Genomic DNA, 19,658 nt, shown 5'->3' with positions numbered 1-19,658 from the left:
GGACAAGGAGAGAAGCAAAGTAAGAGGTGTAAGCCCTGCAAAAACACTCCACTATAAAGCTGAGAAACAGTATAGCTATTTGAAGAGCTGTCAAAAGATTTTAAGACTACAGTTACAACATCTGTTCCCAAGCCTCACTTTTGGCAGCTACTGAAGTAGTTTGACTGAAATTCCTTTGAAAATCTGACACAATATTAACATTAATATTATATAACATTATTTGCTCAAAGTATTAGGTCTTAATAGTCTCTTACACTGCCATTTACTAGACTTCACTGCCAGTCTCACCTATGGTAAGTTCCCTATCAGGACACGATTCTACTCTGTGTTTATTATGAAGCCACAGTTACAGAACAATGGATAGTTTCTCCATAATGAGTGTGAATGTTGCTAAAACCAGAAACTTCAGAAAATATTAGAAAACAACTTTGGTTTTGTTAGGTTAGTTGAAAGCCTTGTGTAAGATCATCCTCTGAACTTCAAGTAGGAGATATCGACTAGGTCATGTTGTTCAGTTACTACTGCTAAGAAATTAATTCAGCTCTGAACTCGGAGACGCAAAGCTAAAGTTAAAGCATTTAAAGTACTATTTTAGCATTTAGGAGAATATGACTTTAAGCAGTTGAACATGGGAACAAACAGCAAGTAATCTACAAGAAGTACTCCAAGCAAAAATTTCAAAGCTATCCTTACAACCCAATTGCCTGTTCAGCTGACAAATCCACAGTTCCCCACACATGACTTCTACACACGAGTAGGAAATCTAAACTCTAAAATCAATTAACTACTACACATAAGCAATCTTTAAATAATGCTCTGCCTTGTCTTTGTGATCTCCGTTTACATAAAAGGCCAGCAATTTTATCTTTGAGATGAAGCCTCATGAAGTCTGGTGGTTACGTATTTCACTTCCACATTAAGAAAGAACAGTTTCAAATAACTGTATGTCTCAGCACATGAACGCTGCAAATATAACAAAAAGAAATGAACTGTCTTTTCATGCCCAGAACGCACTTTGCTTGAGAAGTTTCACTTTCAGTGACACTAAACAGGAAGGTCTGGCTTTAAAAAAATAAGAGCTATGAATACATTTCTTAATAATGCTTACAGCTTTTTTGTTTTTCCCAGACCAGCAGTGACAGAATTCAGAAAACTTTTTTTTTTTTTCAGTAGAAAGGTCAAACTGATTTGTACATCAGAAGTCGAAACAAACACCTTTGTTGTCCAACACAAAGAGACAAGAATTCCCCTTCCCTACGAGGACCTTACCCTCAAGACTGCTACACTAAAAAGGAGAACCAGCCGCCATCCAGTGCCACACCTGACTGGGAGCATAAAAAATTAGATCTAACTTTTGAAGTTACACAACTGCTAGAGCCACTAGTCACAGAAACAGGGCTTTCCAGTCATCTAATTTACAACTAGGGCTCCCAGGAACTCATCTATTACCTTATACAGTACAGCAGAAAAAAGTTACTCACGCTAACACTCCATTTAATTTAATAATCTAGTACTGAAGGAGAACCAGAATTGCCTCACGGCTGAATTTAAGAGTCTTTTGAAGTATGCCAGTTAAACAGAACTCACTCACAGAATTGCCTCCTGCTACGGGGGAACAGCTAAGCCCTGCAGTCCGAAGTAAAATGTGTTTTTCAAAGTGTATCTAGGACAACATTCTGCTGCACTTTATAAAGTGATTACTGATACAATTTTATTTTTTTTTGCCTGGTGGTCACCAATTCAGGTAAAGCATCTGCTGATGGGAATCAGCCTTCCAGACAAACGCATTAACTGCCTACAGGATCAAGCTCTGGGTTTTGGTGTGGGTGGCAGACAGAAGGCCTGTTTTGCAAGGCATGCTATTTTTGTAGCTACAGCCACACCAAACTGAATACACTCAATCTCACAAGCTAAGCTGTCCCAGACCCAATTATACTATTTGCACGGGGGCCACCTGGGAATCTCAAGTGCTGTAGATATAAGCCAGAGAATCAGCCAAACACTTAGTAAACAAGACCACAAACCATACAGCACTTACACTGAACTGGAGTAAATTAATAAAAATAAATCTTCCCATATAAACATTATTAGAGAAAAGTAACTTTATACACTTTAAGATTGTTAGTAAGTACAACCTCTTTGTTACTGAGATATTTAATCTCCATTTTTTCCTTCAGTCCCACAGTGATTCCATGTAGCAGAAAACAATACTAGGTTTGGTCAGTCAGATACCATTACCCAAATGCAATACTAGAACTTCAGGTTAGTGCAAATAATCTTTCCTGATATACACAAAATAACCAGTACTTATCTAGGTACTACAAACAAAAATTCTTTTTCTATGTGCCAAAAACGTAGTGTTAAAGAGTACTCAAAAATACTAAGTCTGGTACCTAAAGTCCTTTTACAAATCAATCTCACAGCCAGTACTAACACTTCCAGAATTAACCAGAAATAAATGACTAAATATTTCATTAAGACCACCTGATTCAGTAGCAATAGTAAATGAAGATGGTAGCACAGCCAGATGACAGATTCTATCAACAGATGTGAGTTCATAAGCCACATACACACACAGAGCAGGACACTGTCAGCCTTTGCCTCACATCTACAACTGTTCACAAGGAACTTGAAATTCAAATTATCATGAGTGAAAGGCAAAAGAATGCACCATTTCAGTTGCACCTTTCAATATGCTTAGTCTGTAACGAGTTTCACTGTTTCTACAGTGAAGGTATTCACTGCACATCAGGCTTTCACATGACAGAGAAGACAAAATGCCATTTCTAAAAAGAAGAATGCAATCAAAACCACAGGAGATGTGGAACACAAGAGAAAGCACTGTAACTAAAAATACTTCCAGCTTTACCTAGTCAATTCTAAAACTGCTGATTGATTGTTGTCAGTTTCTGTTAAGCTATGCTGTGTATATAATTGCAATACATATACCTCCAGTAAGCACTGGAATTGGAAATGTTAAACAGCATCTATATGAGAGGCCATTAGCCTCAGCAAATTTTAGACAGTTTGAAACACTCTGCCAGCTGCAGCAGCCAACTTGTGGCACTTGAGAGAACATTCCTGAATCACAGAAGGGGGGGAACTGAGGTGAATTTATAAGAGATCCTGAAATTAAACGCAATCAAATAAGCCCTTCTTACATGTTTCTTCATACACATGACGAGAAAAAGCAGACTTGTCCACGTTGGGTAGTTAGAGGTGTTCAGTTTCCCACAATCATAAGGAAGAAAATATTAATACTCTTAAGTAAAGATTATCCATAGATTAATATTAAATGAAGATTTACAAGGTAAGCACAGAGGACCATCCCTTCATTCATAAGTGCTCTTGTCAAAAAGGTGCATGCAACCGGCCATCATTTACAGCTGGAAATACTTTGAAATAAATCTTACCCTGCTTAACTGATGGCTGTATTTCAGGTGCCACAGCTAATAAGTAGCTCCAATGCTTTATGTTCCCCAGCACTTAACTATTTCTGATCCAAGCACAGGTTCCTTTACATCCCCAGCCCCCTGGCTCTCATCCCTCTGCAGCCATCCTGACAGACTTGGGGGCGGATTCAGCTGGACCAAAACAATGACCAGGATGACTCTGCATCCCAGTCCTAAGCACAGGAGTCAACACTGACATTCAAACCTGGTGTGGATTCAGCACATGCATTAACTTGTGCTGCATACCTCACCTGTAGCTTGACAGCTGACAGTCCATGAGATGCAATCTGACAACACTCAAAATGTTTCAGCTTTGGAGATGTATTTTCAAACACTTTAAAAGTCAGTAAGTCTCATAAAATTGATTTATAATATCCTTCGGGGTACTTAACATTACTTTAAGAGACAGGAGTCATTCTTAACTTAAGCCCATCTGAATCAATGATTAAAACTCTCAGTATAATTATAAAAGCACAAGCTTTTAGGAAGTACAGGTGAAGCTGATAACCTTGATGTACACCCAAAAACCAACCCCCAAACAGACCCAACACACAAGTGAACCTGACTGCTTAAAAACCAGATCTGACTTCTTGCATGCAAGGTTTAATTTTGCCTGTCTACTATGGGGTATGCATTATTTCCATTTATTTCCCAGTGAGCAGGCAATAACAAAGAAAAAAAAAAACACTCAAAGTTGGGATGGGGGAGGGTGCTGCAGGCTGTCTATATATGTGTATTCTCCTAGATACACAGCAAGGGGAAAAAAACCTACATTTATATTTACCATGCTTAAGCGGCTACATGAATCCAAAGTGGCCCCTACACAGGCTTTTCCAAATGACAGAGCCAATTTCTCTTAGTGTATTACTCAATAATTCAGCAGTTAGCAATAATACTGTAAAGAGACAGTATTTGTAATTCCAGGTGTCTAGTAAGCACCATTAGAAGTCTGGTGACAGACACCTTGAATTAACTTCCCCACATAGCTGCCCCAAGCCATTTTAGCTACTGCATTCTATTAATTTTTCTGCCAAGATCTATAGCTACCGAAAGACACAATAAAAAGAGTTTCTATTTTCTCTTTAACCATTTCTCTTTGACATTAAGACCCCTACAAAACTCAGATAAGGGGACAGGACAGTTATGTATGCAAGAACAGAACCCACTAACATCACATTTCTACAGTCGGTACAGCTCCCGCAGAAAAGGTTTCATATGAACAGGCACAGAATTCCAGAAGACAATCTCTTCAATAATCCGTCACCTCAGGTGGCCCCAGCCAAACTGCAAACAATGAAGAAAATCTAGAGCACCTAATGACAAGTGGAGGTTGTATAAGAGACAGGATCAAATTCATTTCTTTCTTTCATATAATCACGGTACTTCTTGAAAGGGATATTTTAAAATAGATTCTGGAATCGCTTCTTTCCATGGCCCCTACTCTCTGACAGGTAACATACGCAGTAAGAAAGCTGACAGTTCAGATAAAAAGCTATCTGCTCTTCTATTGAAAGCTTCCATTTCAACAATGGAATATTCTCTGTACGCCAAACAAAAATCATTCCTGTTTCATCGGAGAGTTGTATCTTATTCACGTGGTTTAGGTTTTTACTGTTAAACTTGCCACACAGAACTGAAGGTATGTTTTGCAAAGTTTAACAATGCACCTTGCTAAACGAAGACATTTATCAGGTGGAACCTTCTATGTCTGGATTCACATTCCAACTTTGGCAATAGCAACCTCAGGTTAACTCCTAAATGTCTCCTGTCCAGTACCTCTATCTGCCACAATTTACTATGCAAAATGAGAGTTAATTTACAAGTATACTTTAGGTCCAAACAGAGCAAAAAAAGGAAAACACTTTGTGTAAGTATGAAAAGTTTGATCAAAACACACTTTGCAATCTGTAACAACAGAAATGATAACATGAGAGAAGATGGATTATTTGATCAATCTAGAAAGTATTTTACTGGTTTGAGGATTAACATACACGCTACTCAATACTTGTACTTCCACACTACTTTATCGGAAATTCAGAATGACAGATTTTAAATGTTAGTACGACTCCACTACCACCGCGGAGAGACAGCTGTCATACTGTCACTGACATGTGGATCCAGGATGCCGATGCATTCTAGTAGAAAAAGATAAATGAAAAATCCTTCAATAAGCTTCATAATGCACAGTCACTTGATTTCTTTGATATCTGAAATGTTTCTGTGACGAAACTTCTTGTATTTTATTACTGTGTACGATGTGTTATCAGATTAAAAAGTAACAAAATAGAACTGAGTTGCACATGTCCTTAAATTGCACAAGAGAGAATTAAAATCCAATTAAAATTTGATTTTATCAGCTATTTAATTAATAGGTTAGAAACAACACCCTTCTGCTACAGCTTCTGAATTCACCTTAACCCTACCTGGAATTACAGCCCTGGCATCACAGAACTGCAGGATACACCCCAGTTATGCCAAATTCGCAGCGATTTCTGTATTCTGCTTAACTCGCTGCACGTTTGAAACCGCGCAGATGTCCCTTCAAGAGGTGTCCTCCCCCCTGGTTAACCATTAACACTGTCACTGCATTCCTGCCCGTTCCCAAGCGCCGGGGTCGCCGGGTTCCCCGGATCCAACGCCGGCTGCCGCCACACGCCGGTGGAGCCGCCCGCACCCGCACCAGGGAGCAAAGCGGCTCCTCCACCCCCGACCCGCCGCGGCGAGGGGAAGCAGCCCGGCCGGACAGCGGGGGAAGCCCGGCGGAGGGTGGTTTAGCACAGCGTGGTTCCTCCAGGCGAGGGAGGCACCGGCCGCCGCTTCTCCCCCCGCCCGGAGGCCCCGGCGGGCGGGCAGCCCCGGCGGGCGGGCAGCCCCTCCGGGCGCAGCGGCGGGACGCGGAGAAGTTGCTGAGGGGAAGCGCGTCCAGCCCTGGGAGGGGGGAGAGCAACAGATGGGAGCCGGGGCGGCGGGAGCCCCGTCCCCTCAGAGGCTGCCGGGGCCCCGGAGCGGGGGTCCCGCCGCCCGCTCTGAGGGGAACGTGGGGGATGAACCGAGGCGCCCCGCCCGGCCCCCCGCCCGCCGCGCCGCTGACACTCACCGAGCCGCCCTGCGGACGGCGATGCGGACGGCAGCCCGAGCCGCCGCCTCCCCCCGCTCGGCCGGAGGCAGCGACAGCAGCAGCGTGGCCGGAGCCCCGCGCAGGGGAGGGCGCGGATGCGACAGCGCCGGGGGGAGGGGGGAGGAGGGGGAGGGGCAGCGAGCCGCACAGCACCACAGGGGACCGGCCGTGCGGGCGGGCGTGCGGTGACCCGGATGTACCGGCGCGGCGGGAGGGGGGGGTGGACGGCCAGCAGGTGACTGCGCAAGCGCGCCAGGCTGCCAGCGCAGTGCGCATGCACCTGCTTCGACTCCCAGTGTCTTAGGCAGGGGCGGGGGAGCGAAAGAGAGGCGGGCGGGCAGGCGAGAGGCGAGCGGGTCAATCCTTAAAGGGGCCGCGGGGCAGCCCGGGAGGGGGCGGCCATCTTCCCGCAGCTCCCCCCGCCTCCCATAACATCTCCTCAAAGCCGCTCACTTAACATTACGGATCGCTGCTTAAGCCAGTTGTGTGATTTTTGATTTTTTTTTTTTTTTTTTAAGGCCTGACTCAGGGATTTTTAAATGTTTGCTGTAGGCGAAGTGGGGATGGGAAAGAAAATGAGGCTTTTTTGCGAAAAGCGGGGTTGCTGACTGGAAGTCGTGCATAAATTTCTTCCCAGGTGGATCACTTTGTAAGATCTAAGCAAAAAATAAAAGTTCCTAGTTCCATCCCTTGGTGAGCTCTGAGCTGTTAGACACCACTGACCCCAGGTGAGCTGCTCCCAGTACCCCCTAGTACGAAAAATATACACAAAATGTGTTAAAAAGCACAAAAATATATTTTAAGGGCATTTCATGCACTTAATCATGTACTTTCCTTTCCATGCACACATCCTGTTGATAAAGGTTTCACCTTTTTATTGCTCGTATCCAACTCGGATTTGAGTGTTGTGGCACTGGGACACCGCACACCCAGAATTATTGCTGCTTGTGGTGTGGATAAATGTGCCGAAGCAGGGTGATAACACAAATACCCTGGTTTGGGGCTTGCTTCATCAGTCAAATTACACATATACACAGAGAGAAAACAAAAGTTCTGCTTGTCTTTTTGTTTCTTAAAGTAACGTGGAATCTCGACAGCGACCATCACGCGGAAGGGCGGCTCACACCGCGTTGGGTGACACTGGGGACCCAATGCAGCCCAAGCAGGGCCGGGGCACAGGGACACAGCCGAGATGAAAGTCCCTGCAGCCTCAAACAGCGCAGCGTTATCGCTGGCAAAGGCGATTATTCAATCTGAAAGAGGCAATCGGACCACGTGAAAGTCCAACCGCTTCTGCTGCTTCCTCTTCAGGAGCCGAACACCAGTTTGGTAACTGCCAAATGTAAGTGAACACCAAGGTCCCCCCAGACCCACTTTAAGAAAGAACAAAAATGGAAAGGACCTCAGTTTTACTTGTATGTCAACATATTTATCTTCTTTTATTTTGCTATCTGTATATGTTGACTTGAACTGATAAACTTAGTTCCTTTCGTAACATGGTAGGATTCAAGACATATGGATTCTCTGCACTAATAACTGTAAAGTATTCTAGATAAAGGAGTAGCCTGGGATTTAAAGGAAGCCATTTGTGAGTATAGTTCAGCTGCAAAACGTGCCTGATTAACTCAAAGGAAATCACTGTGCTTTAGTTTTGGTCCTGGGGTAACATTCGGGCAAGACCTGGGCTGGTACATCCCGTACCTGTCTGCTGCCTTCACCTGCCACGGGAACGGGGAGTGCGCAGAGGCTCCTCGACGTTTGTGTAGATTGCAGCAAATAGCAGATGTCCAAGAAGACATGAAAGAAGATTTCCACACAAGCAGCTTGGGCAGAATGACATCTCCTTCCCAAGAAGGAATGATTTGTGATGGTCATAACATTATCAACTGCTCGAGGCTTGGCAGGTTGAGGTGGGACAAGGAAAATTTCCTACTGAAACCATAAACAGTTTTATAATAATATTTACTCTTTAGGGCCCTCCAAAATTGTAAGGTACCCTTGATTTGGATCTCTCATCTTTCAAAACTACAAGTACCAACACCGAGACCCAGAGCATCACTGATACTTTGACAGCAGCTGCATACTAAGACATCCACATCCCACATAATAATTGAAGCATTAAAAAAAAATTGAACACTGTGGAAAATATTGTATGACTAAAAAACCCATCAATCTTCTATTAGTTCTTCGCTTTTAATTTTTTTTTTAATTGCTCCTTCTAAATAGAAAATTATCTTACTAGGTTATTATTATAATAAATATAAAAAAACAAAATTAGCGATTACATTTGCCAGCTAGTATCATAAAATAAAGGAGCAGTCACAGGACATAACAGCTCTTATGCTCCTAAATGCCTGTGGATGGTTTTTATTGCTGCCAGGTAGGTATAACAGACACTAAGACAAGAAAACCGGTCAGAGCATTTTCACAGAGCAAAGATTAAGCTCCAAATGTACTATTGGATGTATGTGTACTATGGACGTGTGCATATCTACCAGTGACAAAAGATGACTTTATATTATATATGGACAGATAGACAGGTAAATAAAAACACAGAAGCAAACCTGCCCTTAGGTGCCATGCATAGTTAGAATACTTGGGCTACTTTTAAGCTTAATGGTAGCCCAGGGGAGAAAGCCAAAAGGAGAAAAGGCTGTCATCCTCTCTCAGTTGTCCTCAGGAGGGACAACAACCTTCTTTGTCTGGGCAGGCAGGTGGAAGCACCACTAACTGTTCTGTTACATGGATGAAAATAGAACGCAAGCATCCTATATACAAGTATTTACTTTTAAAGAGAGGAGATTTCTTGCAGCAATGTTTCAAGAAGGGAGGGGAGAGGCAGCTTTGCAGAGGTCCCTGTCACGCTGCTGTGGTTGATAGCACCTTTCAGTTCAGATAAAGCTGACATCAGGTTTCACCCTCCCCCTTCCAGACCTCTGCACCTTCTGGAGCGCAGGGCGAGCACACGAGGGGTTGCATGAGCAGTCACATTCACACTGCAGCGTCCTTTAGGGCTTTCATTTTGGGCAGGACCAATCCTCTGACATAAATGTAGCTCTTCGGAAACATAAACAGTTGCAACAAAATGTGAATGATCTACACAAATCTTGAAAAGCGCAGACAAAACAAAAAGCCAAGGTCAAATCACTGGGTGCTTACAAGTGCTCCCAGATACCGTAATGGCAAACAATTACAATGCCTTATATTTGCATGGAGACAGGCACTTGCAATCTCAAGATGCCTTTCCTCCCCAAAATAAAAAAGGTCATTTTGATATTTAGGTGGCAAGTGGAGAAACCAAAGTGCTTCAGGAGCTCATTCTTTTTACTCTCACAGACCCGGTGAAAAGTCTGTTCTCTCCTTGTGCTGTGCCCCATCACTTCACGTGACTAATTAACTACATTACTCATCTCCTCTTCTGCCTCTACAAAGTCTGAGATTATGTTTTGAGTTTGCTCATCTGTTGATGCAACTGCTCCCTGCAAATGACCCGCTTGGCCTCTTTGTATGGGGAGACCCAGAGAATAGATACAGCACACTCACAATTAATAAACACTTCTTTAAGTCAAATGACGCAGCGTTGGGCCGTGATCTAAGATAATGGTGATTTTACAATATAAAACTCTTTGTTTTCACATTTTGCTGCCTTTCCGGAACAGTACAGCTCACCCATATGAGACAAGGAAGCAAAAAGAGGAATAAAGAGCAAATGGCAGGTGTTAAGCCTGCATTAGAAAGAAGACTGTAGACCAGTAAGCATAGGGAAGGTGGAAAGAGGAACTGCAGCTATTTTAATCGTATTTTATCTGTACTGGAAAATAGAAACATATACTAGAGTAGTAGACCTGTTATAGAATAGAGCAGAACATGGTATTAAACACTGAGATCTTTAAGCTGCTTATTAAAGTTTGTGAAATACATAATGTCTTCAGTGACCACCACATGGACACCATTGCACTAAGACGCGCTTTCAGCAGCTATGATGGTAAAACCTGTACTGCGAACACACAGGTGAGCTGGCCAGCGAGAGAATCATAGAACAGTTTGGGTTGGAAGGGACCTTCAAAGCTCATCCAGTCCAACCCCTGCAATGAGCAGGGACATCTTCACCCAGATCAGGTTGCTCAGAGCTCCATCCAGCCTGGCCTGGGATGTCTCCAGGGATGAGGCATCAACCACCTCTCTGGGCAACCTGGGCCAGTGTTTCACCACCCTCATAGCAAGACATTTCTTCCTCATGACTAACCTGAATCTCCCCTCCTCTAGTTTGAAACCATTACCCTTGTCCTATCACAACAGGCCCTGCTAAAGAATCTGTCCCCATCTTTCTTATGGGTCCCTTTTAAGTACTGAAAGGCCGCAATAAGGTCTCCCTGGAGCCTTCTCTTCTCCAGGCTGAACAGCCCCAACTCTCTCAGCCTGTCCTCACAGCAGAGCTGTTCCAGCCTCTGATCACTTTTGTGGCCTCCTCTGGATCCTCTCCAACAGGTCCGTGCTTGTCCTGTGCTGAGGGCTCCAGAAGAGCCCTGCTAAGCAATTTAGATAATCCAGCATTACCGAGCTCAGGAGGTCATGGCCACAGACTGCACTTCCATATTTATGGCATTCAGGTGAGGACAAACCCGTTACACACCCATTCTTCAGCAGGGATTTGCTCAGCGTAGTGGAAAAGCGACGATAACTTCAGGAGGTGCTGGGTGCTCGTGCGAAAGGCACCTTTGTCCAGCAAAGCTCCCGAATGTCACTGCATTTACTCTGGGTAGCAGTTGGTGCCTTTAGTAAGAGCTTCACTAAGTCAGAGGCGTCTGTGGATCAGGAGGGCAATGTAGAATGGCGGGCATTTCACTTGACCTCCCATTAGCCCTCAGTCAAGCCAGTTTATTAACAAAGCAAACCACCAGGACCACAGTAGGAAATAAACCATATATCTGAACTGGAACTTTCTCAAAAGCCTCTTTCCCGTCCTCCCCCCCAAATATTTCAGATCAATCAGCAATGTAATAGTATTCCAGTTAATGGACAGAATCAATGTTTCAGAGAACAGGGAAGGCAATAGTTTAGAGGTTTAGACTGTTTCATTAGTCTCTGGAAGAGAACCCAATACTTTTTTGGTTTGGGGTTGGCTTTTTTTTGAGCAAACACAATTGTACTGCCCTGATGGAAACAAATATTCATCGATTACACTGAGAATTCTGCCCAGCTCAGGAGCATGAGACTGGCATTTTACTTCGATCACATCTTTTGTAGTGATGTCATCACTGGAGGCTTTTTTTATTGTGTTGTTTTGTTTTTTTCCTTTTGCCCCAAAGTGCTTAATCCATTTGTTATTAGGAACCCTCAGAATAGCATTTGGCTCTTAAGTGATTTTTTGGGCTGTGTCAAGGTGTTGCCAAGGGACATTGTCAAGAGACGGTTTCACTTTGCCTCAGCTGTTTCCTTTGCTACATCAGTCCTTAGTTTCCTCTTCCGATCACAGCGGATGTTGCAATCTTTCAGTGGGGAAATAGGTAAGTTCATTAAGGCACCTCAGGGAAAGGCTCTGGAAAGTGTCAGTCCCATTTCAGAATTCAGTGAACAAACACAAACTTCACAAAAGAACAGTGTTGGGCATCGCTGGGCAAGACGAGAGCAAGGACAAGTGTCTGAGGCTGCATCCCACAGCACGTGTTCCTCCATCTCCCGTGGCACCCACGCACTGCCCTGTCCCACCACTGTTCTGCACTTGCACCACTAGTTCAGTTTGAAAGGACCTGCCTGTTTATTCCCATCTGAAAAGCAGAATTCAATTTAGCTGATCACAACCCAGATGGGTTTTGCAACACTGATTTGAACTACTGTAAACAAAATTAATCTTTGTTTGTGATCTAAGGTGACATTGAGTACAAGGCTACTGAATAATGGGAGGAAAAAAGATTATGATGAAGTTATTGGCCCACCAACTCTACGTACCTCTTTAAAATAACACTGATGATACAGTCATCTGCTGTACCCATCATACAGCTACCTTCATGCAATTCCATCAATACGCTCCAAAGAGCAGCAGACATTACAATCATTTTAGTGTACCCAGTTGCTGAATGCAGAGAACTTTGAATAAACCCTTTTCCCATCAGTACACACATTTTCTTGTAGACCATCCAGGAACTTCAAATGAAGGGGGTAGGTACCACTCTTTTTCTGCGGGATAAGAAATTCCCAGTCACCCATCACCTGCATGGTAGGTATATTTGGGTTCTAAAGTAAAGCCTTTGAGACTGATCGTTTTAAGAAGCCTTGAAGGAGAGAAACAGAGCCCTTACTGCTCACATAAGCAAAAGTCTAACTGCAAAGCAGAGTTTGCTGGCAGAGGAAATGGAAAGCCAGGACTTTTTCCCCATGCCGTAATCTGTGAGGGACAGAGTGGGTGCAGATGAAGGCTGCCATAAAACAAGACACATAGATTTGCACTTACACACTTCCTCTGCTGAGCAACTGGAACACTGCACACCAGGCGCCTTGTTCTTCCTTTTTCCTGAGCGTGAATATGGCACCTAGCACTAAATCTAGCACCAGATGCAGCTGTTTAATAGTCAGTTAGCAGGAAAAGGGAGTAAAGCTGACATTGCACGTTGCAATTACTTAAACTTATTCCGAACTTACCCAACTGATGAAAATATAATCTCTTTTATGTCCAGTTGACAAATCCCACGCACGAGCTAAGAAACATTCTGTGCCTGTTTACACTGATCTGGATACAGTCCCATTTAAGACATCTGGGTTCCTGAAGTCAGAGCTTAGGTGCATGTTCTGTTAATGATCAGACTAAAACAAGCAGCTTCCCACCATGATCATGCATCACAAAACACTGGGTTTTTTAAAATACATGGTCATTATTCTAAATGATTCCTGTCTTAGGCAGTGAACAAGCTTAAAAGTGGAAAGAAGCTAAATAGTCTTGTCTTGTAAGGTACCACGCTGCAGCTCAGAGAAGCTTAGACCATGTTTCTGGCCTTGGACTTCTTGTATGAAGCAAGATGTCTAGGTAGCCTGTCAATGGTACCTCCCATTCTGATAATTTCTAAATACCTAAAGTGACACCGTTGAACTTCAATAACTTCATACATAAAAAACTAAGTTGGAAAGACTCTTATGGTGCTTCACAGTAAAACTGGTGCAATTCCTGCTCCTAGCAGCTCGCAGTCTAAGTTCTAGATGAGAGGAAAACACAAATACTGAGATCAGTTGTACACACTGGTTTTCTGCCACTGTAGTGAGGTGTCTCCGCATGGCAAAATACAGCATCCTACAGCAGTCACCAAGCTGGTCCTAAACCAACTAGCCCGAGTACAAAAGATGAAGCAGCACAGCATTTCTACTTTTAGAAGGGTGTTTTACAATAGGACAATGCGTAATGGTTTTAAACTAGAAGAGAGGAGATTCAGGCTGGACATGAGGAATAAACTTTTGACAATGAGGGTGGTGAAACACTGGCCCAAGTTGCCCCATCCCTGGAGACATCCCAGGCCAGGCTGGATGGGGCTCTGAGCAACCTGATCTGGGTGAAGATGTCCCTGCTCATGGCAAGGGTTGGACTGGATGAGCTTTGAAGGTCCCTTCCAACCCAAACTGTTCTGATTCAATGTGCTTCCCAGCGAGGCTGATCACTCAGAGCCCGCGAGCCCCTGGCCTGTGCTGGGCAGCAATCCTCCCTGTCCCAGGACATACCGCCTGCTGTCCCCTGGGAATCTGTTTTACGATGCAGGACAGCAAACAGCATGTGTGTACTGCCCAGTCACCCTGCACGTGTCATCTCATGCCCAGCTGGCGAGATGTAAGAGAGCGACTGGGGGGAACTGCAGTGGGGGCACTGGGGACATGGCAGAAGAGCTGGGAACACTGAGGAGCCCAGAGGTTTTGCACTGAGAAAGCTCCAGTGGGAAACACAGGGTTCACAGAACCCAAATCAGAGGAAAATCAGGATTCCTTATTTACACCGTTCACAGGACTCTTTATTTTTAAATTATAACTTCTTCTATTCCAAGAAAAGGCAAATGGTACTTGTTTCTTTGTGCTCCCATTATGTTGCAGTTCAATTTTCCTTTAAAAGGATGGTAGGGGCAGATGTAGAGAATATAACATTTCTATGGTTTGCTCAAAGACCGGCTTAGGCAGGGATGTGAAAGGGCCTGGGGACCACATGGGAGCAGAGAGAAACATAAGGGCAGTGAGACAGTCCTAAGTCTGCCCACTTCTAAATGGTTTTAATGGGGTCACTTGCGTCCTGAGGCACAAAACGCTGTTGTGCGGATGACAGACTCCAGCCCCGAGCTTGTGAAAGGTTTTGCAGATGAGTGTGACAAGCTTTGGGTTTGGCGCGGAGGGGGTGTGCTCAGAGCACCCGCACGCGGCCGGATGGCAAAGAGGGGACACGCGTCCCCGCTGCAAGACCAAGGGGCTACCAAGGAATGAGGCAGAGAGGGGGGACCGCAGCGCAGGAAAAGGACTCGTGTCAGCCTGAGGCTTGGAGAAAGGTTTCAGAAGAAACGGATGGTTCTGGAAAGGCTGCAAAGGGACAAAATTACAATATAATGACTGTCAGTGAGAAGGAATGGCATTCTGCAATAAACCTTTGATTTATTCAATGCAGAACATTTTAAAACCTTCTTCATCCTCCAGAAGTACAGCTGTTCCACCCAGCGGTTCTGTTTTCTCTTTTCAACGTTATGTTCTTCTGCTATTGCAGAGAAATAATGAAAAAAATACACTATTAAATTAGCAAACTGTAATTAGGTGGATAATAAACAACACGGGACAGTTCAAACACGTAGTGGTTTGGAATTCGCCCTTTTTAGAGCCTCTCTCGCAAAGGCATCTGCTGAAGGCAGTTCTCTCCGCACGACCGTCCTCCCTGCCACGGGAGAGCACTCACAGCCCCGAGAGAGTTTTGTTAGAATTAATGACTGATCAACTTCACGTAAGGGCTTTATTTAATTCTGAAAGGTGCCAAGGGAAAAGCGCACATACACACGTGCACCCAGAGCTTTAGGTTAAATGAACTAAAAATATGGTTGTATGAGTTCCTCTCCCAGGGGAAAAAAAAATAACATAGGCATTTACTAGTCAATAAGGGAGTTTGGGTTGGGTTTTTTGTAATCTTTAAAAATGCTTAATACATTGCTTGGGAGCCGCATGTTTCACTTTAATGCCAAATTAACCATTGCAATTCATTAATTGACTTTTATGCTGTCATTAAATGTTGCAATCAATTCAGTCTTGATATTCTACACTTTTATCTCTGCTATAAAAAAGCTCTATTAGCTTTACTTGGCTCAAAAACAACACAGTGAACCGCCCTTAATTATTAATAATCTGTTTCCCCTTCAATAAAGCTCTTTAGACCTTTACTACAGTCCAATGATATATTTGGTGTGCAGGGTTCAGAGCAATTCAGTGCACTCTCTCTGGGAAAGAACCCAAAAATAACTATCTGCTTGATATCAACCCAAGGGCTTTCCTAAGGGAATGAGAGTATCATTTCAGGGCAGGTCATCAGTGGTTTGGGGAAATTACATAAATCTGTGTCTGGGGAGCAGATGCATCAGAGTTTGTGAATGTGCAAGAGAACCTTTCCCCTCTCGGTCAGGGGTTCAGGTCCATCCAGCACAGCAGCGACCAGAAGCTATTAAACATCTAATGAACTTCTGGGGCCTCCTGAAATGAGGAGTGGGATTCCTGACAGGCACTTACTGACATCTTGGAGCCGATCCTACTCAAACTGCAGCCTCAACAGGAACGCACAGGCACAGAAACTGGGAATAAGCGTGGCAAAGTGAAAAACATTTAATCTGCTGAATGCAGTGAGTAAACTGCTTCTGGGCCAGCAATACAGCTTTAGGTTTACTACCGGCACTTGGTTCTTTAAAAGAAACAAAGTAATGTGTTGCGAAGCACTTTGTTATAACCTTTCCTCACAATCTCCATCAGAAGGGCCCAGAAGACCTACAAACCCACAGTTGGGGTGTGTCAGACCTTGGGGAAGGTAAAGGAGTAATGAAGGGTTTGATTTCATGCTTGGAGTCCAGTTCTGGGAGCCCTGGGACTCCCAAACTACTCCATACTGCACATCTAGCGTTGGCCCAGGTCTGCCAGGAGAAAAAGGAGACAAATGCTGAGCATTACAACCACAAACCACAGCTGTTGATGGGAATTGGCAGGAGCCCAGGGAATGCCGGGAAGCAGAGATGGCCTGCAGCAGAAGGTAGGGCTCTCCGACACTTGAAGCTTTTTAATTCGGCTCCTCCTGGTGCTTTTCCACCCTGGCATCTGGTTTCCGTGACAGCGCAAAGGGAGGGACAGGATGGTGCAACTTTATGGTATGTTCTCCTAGGTTATGTTGGCGCTTCCTCGGGTAAACACGCCTTAGCTCAGGTTCACCATGCCCCCTGGGTTCACATTATTTGCAGCTATGCTGTCTGCCTTAGTTTGCTGACAGCTCTTTCCAGTTGCCCCCATATTTCATTTGAGGAGGAGGCGGAGGGGGTCGAGGCTTGCAAGCTGTCCTGCTCCTTTCTCCTAACTCGGGACAGTCATGCTGAGGAGCAGGGACAAGCTGTGGCAAAGCCCTGTCAGCCGGCAGAGCTGCAACCACAAGAGCATGCGATGGGGCTCGTAGCTCTGTGGTCCAGCGCAGGAACCGGTGGAGCCTGAGCCCGGCTTTGTGGGTGCTGCTCAGTCCCAGACTTTGCATGTCCCCTGTGCTGCCATTTCTCTGCGTCCTTTTGAGCAGAAGCTCTTCAGGGCTGTCTTCATCCACTTACAGCCTACATGATCAAACTGTGCCCAAATACTCAATAGCGCACTAATGGAAACTGCAAAGAGGACGCAAGTTTTCATGGCTGAAAAAGGAGGAGGGGGAAAAAAAATAAGAGGAAAGGTTTTCTGTAATGGGATCCACTGTTCACCCTCTTTTGTTACCAGTATGTGCAAATCCAGCTATTTCAGTCCATTATATTCAACATTCTTGCACTCAGTGGCAGGTGAAATGTCATACCTCAGGGTACATTTTCACTGTAGTAGGCAGAGAATTTGTCCTTTAAATACCCTTAGTATTAATGGGAAATTGATCCAGCAATTTAAACTCCAAGAGATACAAACATCTCATGTGGGACCATTTTCAAATGTGTTGACATTTTGATTCACAAAATGAGACACTTTTAGAAACAAATGCAAATTCATTCAGGATTTGAGGTCAGCTGGATACTGGAAGAGAAATGTGCGATGAATGTTTAGTGCATTCATCAAATATCTTTTAATCTCTGTGCACTCAGTGGATTAAACTGCCATCAGAGAACAGAACGGCAATTTCTAAAGCTCTCTGTATTAACTGTTACATCCTCTCATGGGGCTGGAACCTGAATTCACCTAGTGCACTTGTGATAATAGTGTCTAGGGCAAATGGAGGCTTTGGGATAAGGGACTGAGTTTCAGTGACCCCTGAAAATGTGCCTTTCCCGCTATCAGATATGGTTTCATCTCCAAAGAGCCCTGGCCCTGCTGAGCTCCACCTCGGGGGCTTGTCAGTGAAATTCATGATAGGACTGGAACCCAACAAACACCACAGAAAACGAAACACAACACACCAAGAGTGGGTAGCTTGCCTGGTTTCATAGGCAGAGGGTCTGGCCACTCTTCCAGCTCAGAAATTATTCAGCACACTGTAGAATGACAATCCAAACAAACGCTTAGGACGCACCCATGACTGCCTTACGGATAATGAGTTCCTGGTAGGTGAAACCTTAACAAAACCCAAAGAAGCCTGACTATTGGTTTGGGTTCATCCTGCAGAAGAGGGTAGGCCAGGTCTGGAGGAGATTCAGAGTAGGACTGACTTGGCAAGTTGCTGGGTCTCAGCCAGTGTAAACTACCAGCACTTGTGTTTGCAATGCACCAGCAAGGTTGCAGGCAGGGTGCTGGGGCCGAAACACAGCTCACCTCCCTGCTCTCCCCCTCAACTTCAGCAGGTGGTGCAGTACTTAAAAATGGCCTATAAGAAAGACAGGGACAGACTTCTTAGCAGGGCCTGTTGCGATAGGACAAGGGGTGATGGTTTTAAACTAAAGGAGAGGAGATTCAGGCTGGACATGAGGAAGAAATTTTTTGCAGTGAGGGTGGTGAAACACTGGCCCAGGTTGCCCAGAGAGGTGGTAGATGCCCCATCCCTGGAGACACCCCAGGCCAGACTGGACGGGGCTCTGAGCAACCTGATCTGGGTGAAGATGTCCCTGCTCACTGCAGGAGGTTGGACTGGATGAGCTTTGAGTGTCCCTTCCAACTCAGACTGTTCTGTGATTCTAGAGCTCCCAACAGAGGGGAGTGAAAGAGGCATCTGCTCTCTGTGTGCCCCCATGGCAGGCAGAGCTGGTGGGGGCCAGCTCTGGTTCCCCCAGCAGCAAGGACACCTCCTGGCTGCCCCCCAAAGTCTCCCCAGCGACAGGGCTGACCAGAGGCTGGGGCATGTGGGACACATGGGCAGTAATTTGGATGGGATGTGAGCTGTTTCACAGGGGGATTTCACAGGAAGCCCACGGCTCCTCTCGAGTGGACATGAGCATCCCCTGCGGCACAAACCCCAGCTGGTCAATGTCCCATGACAGGGCGAGCGTGAGGACTCAGACCACGAGGAACCAGGGAGGAGAACAATCGCAGGGGAACCTCTGCCCTTCCCCTTCCCCAGCAGGGCTGGCCCAGAGTGGGTTGCATTTCTGGGAGCCGCTGCCCAGGGGAAGTTACACGAATTTGGGTGCTGACTGATTACACGAATTTGGGTGCTGACTGAGAACACTACTTCCCTCACAGACACACGTACAACGGTGCCCAACAGAGCTGAGAGGAAGAGGAAAAGCCCAAACCCTGTGCAATATGCAAATGACCATATTCAGCTCTATGAAAACAACTGCTCAGGAATGGCTCTGAATCTGTGCAGGGGATGGCAATGTGCTGCTAAGCCATGATCTGTTTGGTGGCCTTGTATCGGATGGTCCCCACCAGGGGCTGTGCATGAGCACTCCAGCAGGCACACAAGGTTATCAAGATCAGTCGTTTTCTACAGG

The 19,658-nt window shown here is 45.1% G+C and overlaps 1 protein-coding gene across 6 annotated transcripts in view; it reads right to left on the bottom strand.

Annotated features, from left to right (window-relative positions):
- CYRIB (CYFIP related Rac1 interactor B) overlaps window positions 1–19,658 on the bottom strand; it is a 99,916-nt gene that overhangs the window by 70,717 nt on the left and 9,541 nt on the right. Inside the window, exon 1 of one of the 6 annotated variants that reach the window (XM_071803792.1) lies at window positions 6,550–6,630. The exons of 4 other annotated variants lie outside the window; for them this stretch is intronic. The gene's annotated coding sequence lies outside the window, so the exon portion shown is untranslated. Of the gene's footprint in view, window positions 1–6,549; window positions 6,631–19,658 lie in introns of those variants that run through there. One more of the 6 variants, XM_071803791.1, reaches the window with a different exon arrangement.

This window comes from Patagioenas fasciata, chromosome 2 (assembly GCF_037038585.1).
Source record: "Patagioenas fasciata isolate bPatFas1 chromosome 2, bPatFas1.hap1, whole genome shotgun sequence".
Lineage (NCBI taxonomy): Eukaryota > Metazoa > Chordata > Aves > Columbiformes > Columbidae > Patagioenas > Patagioenas fasciata.
Note: the sequence above shows the minus strand (reverse complement) of the source record. Positions and strands in the feature narration are given on the sequence as shown.